Here is a 3,206-nt window from a genome sequence, read left to right as displayed (position 1 = left end):
AGCCAATCAACTACATCAACCTGCAAATAAACCACCATTATTGTTTCTTTAAATACTTGTTGTCCATATGTTTTTCCTGATTTCATTGTATGTCACAATGCATTGTTTTAATACTGGAAGCTTCTTTCATCATACACCACTAATGAGCTACAGTGTTTTTTATCATAGGCTTTTTGTAAAATTTCATAAATCTATTGAAAAAAATACAGCTGGAAACAAAATTGTTGCGGTTGACGACTTTTCCACTTGCCATTGGTAAACATACTGATTATTATCAGAAATGATAATTTAGTATGAGGTGTGATGCTTTACAAGATGTTTTTTTCAATTCTGTATACCAATAAAACCCAGTGAGCTCCAGGAGGGATGTCATTTTACATCTGTGCTTCTTTTACATGCAGATCAGTACCTAAGATTATTCTGCATGTGCTAAGAGGATTATGGAGAATGGAAGCCATGCTTCCTGCAACGTCACTCATCTCAATGACCAATGGCAGTGGAATTTCCCACGTTACAGCAATGTTGTCTTGGTAAGGGAACATAAACCCACCAGAGAACACACTGCTGTTGCTTTGCATAAGCTTTTTAATGCCATGGAGGATCCAATGTCACAGCTGCTGCCTTGCAGTACATTGTGAACAGAGTGTGATGCTGCTATTACTGGCGGGGTCAGCTGACAAACGCCTAGAGACATGTATATGTAGATGATGAAGTGCTGTGACGTCACTACCACCTCCATCCATGATGCTCTCTTCCAATCATGTGCTAGGACAGTCATCAACTGCCTTCGTCATCACTTTCATGTGTTTTATAACAGCAATCAATAAATCATTCTTCTTGGATTATAAAAAAAAAAAATCCAAAAAGGTAGCAGACTAAATTGTCATTATGCTATAAAGGTAGCAATCTTGTAATAAACTCATGTGATGGATGCAGAATATTTCCTAATCTGTCTGGGTGACATAGAAAAATGCATTGAAGGGCAGAGGAGGAGAAGGTGGTGGTGGGGATGTATTGAGCCCTAGATTTAGATGTGACATGGGAATAGGAGTGGTCCTTGACTCACACATCCCTATGCCTTTGAGGATCATGTAATGGATCATTCAGTTCAGCCAGGGAAATAACATACCCATCTCATCACTCAGTGATCTCCATTCTGCCATTGAAACGTGCTGCTATTTACATCCATCTCAGAACATGCCATCCCCTTCTAGAAGGACATGCCATAAAATACAACCCAGTCCAAGGAGATTGACATTCCATGCTACATAGAATGCATCCACCATGTACCTGATCTGCTCCTTCCCCAGTATAATAAACTATAATGATCTCAGAAGATAATCATTCCCCTGTGACAGCTATGAAGACAAGTGTCAGGGTGGTGGAGCACATGCAAGGCTCCATACAAGGGTGATGCTCTGTTCTCTCCAGCAGCAAGGTCTTACCTGGGTGTGGGAGGTGTTGAGGTAGTTCCACAATGAAGACTAGGCAGTACATCCAAAGATGGGGAGCTGGGATCACTTGCTGGAGGGATAGATGGAGAAGGAGACAGGCAAGAAGCAGCTGTACCCGATGGATGTGCGTACTCTACTGTGCAGACAAAGGATTGCATCAGACTCAGAGCATGTGTTCCAGAGAGCCAGCACCTCCTACACACAGCCTACCTTACCCTGCCTGACAGCAGCACCTTCACTGCATGCCTCTGCACTACTCATCTATCATGCTTTTCTGGTTCATCTGGAAACTACTCCTTTTATCACCTGGGAAAAAATACACACATACAGCACTACATTTTGTGTCACTTGTCATTAACTCTTTAAATACCAGATAATAGTTTTTTTTCCCTTTTGCTCACATAGGTTAAAACAAAGTCAAGTTCATAAAGTTTAAACAATAGATGGATAGATATCTAGATAGAGATCCTATTGTTGTAAATAATATATATATATATATATATATATATATATATATTGCATATTCTATTTGGAAAACCAAGCTTACATTTGATCCAGGAGGAAGGCAAATATATGCTGCAATTTGATTCAACAAGAAATAAAAAAAATCATCCGATATTCCCTGGATCAGCAGTTTTTGATGGATATCAATACCTGGGTATATGCTGTGCATTTAGAATTGCATCCTCAGCTGGATACAATACCTTCCTGAGGTCTATACATGCACTAAAATACACTTGTTTTATTGAAATACATTCTAGATCTATTTATAAATTCCTATGAATTAAATAATAACAGTTGCTACATTTGTTGTTGCATAAATAATTACATTGCTGTTGCATTTAAAATTATTATTAAAATAAAGATAACTTCCTACTTAATCTTTATTCACAGTTGTACAAGCTCATTACCAGGACTGAAATAGCATTTTCTGATTTCACTGTGCAATAAAAGCTGCAGATAGCCAAATTGAGCCCACCTGCTTTGTTGGGTAATAGACACCGAGAATCATATAACCCTTTCTTTTCCAGCTTTTCTGCACCTGGTTAAATACATTTATTCATTGAATTCTAGTTATTTTATTCAAAGAAGATTTGTTCCCTATGTAGGCATAACCTAGTGTGGTCTGAATGAGGCAGGGTGCTGCAATGTTTAGGGGAAACTATGTACAGCACACTGCTGATGCCTTCCACCAGCCACAATCTTCTGGCATTGCATAGAGAAGTTTATTATACAGCAGCAGCACAAAGTTTTTTTTTTTTCTGTTGACAGCATTATGTTACTTATGGCATTAGCTTCTTTCAATTATCTTAGTTTATCATTGTAAAGTTTAACGCTAGAATGAAATATTTAGCTCACCATACAATCAACAAACTGTAAAGTATTTGCACAAACTAATTTTAACTCACTTGACTACCTAAACTATATAACCTGTTTAATCATTTACCTGGTATAAAAACCATGCAGGAGCCTGGGTAAATTGCTGATGAAATGTGATTTAGATAGTAATGTCTAACAATCACACTGAATCAAGGAAAACACTATGAATATTTGGACTGGGGGGCAAATCAAACCAATTAGCCCTTTCATGATGGCAGCAGATATTTGTGGGCTAAAGAAACTGGACTGGCAAAATGTAACCACAAGAGCTACAGTGATGATAGGTGAATATCTCCCAAGGACATGATTTATTGAGTTATACCTTTGCATGTCTTCCAGCATCAGCTTTCTTTGTAGCTCTCAGCATCTGAT

General features: G+C 38.1%; 1 protein-coding gene across 1 annotated transcript in view; it reads right to left on the bottom strand.

The window, feature by feature from the left end:
- SLC38A1 (solute carrier family 38 member 1) overlaps nt 1-1,747 on the bottom strand; it is a 37,381-nt gene extending 35,634 nt beyond the window's left edge. Inside the window, exon 1 of the mRNA XM_072401443.1 lies at nt 1,446-1,747. The gene's annotated coding sequence lies outside the window, so the exon portion shown is untranslated. The remainder of the gene's footprint in view (nt 1-1,445) is intronic.
- Between the last annotated feature and the right edge of the window lie 1,459 nt (nt 1,748-3,206).

This window comes from Pyxicephalus adspersus, chromosome 2 (assembly GCF_032062135.1).
Source record: "Pyxicephalus adspersus chromosome 2, UCB_Pads_2.0, whole genome shotgun sequence".
Lineage (NCBI taxonomy): Eukaryota > Metazoa > Chordata > Amphibia > Anura > Pyxicephalidae > Pyxicephalus > Pyxicephalus adspersus.
The sequence above is the reverse complement of the archived record's forward strand: the minus strand, read 5'-3'. Positions and strand labels throughout refer to the sequence as shown.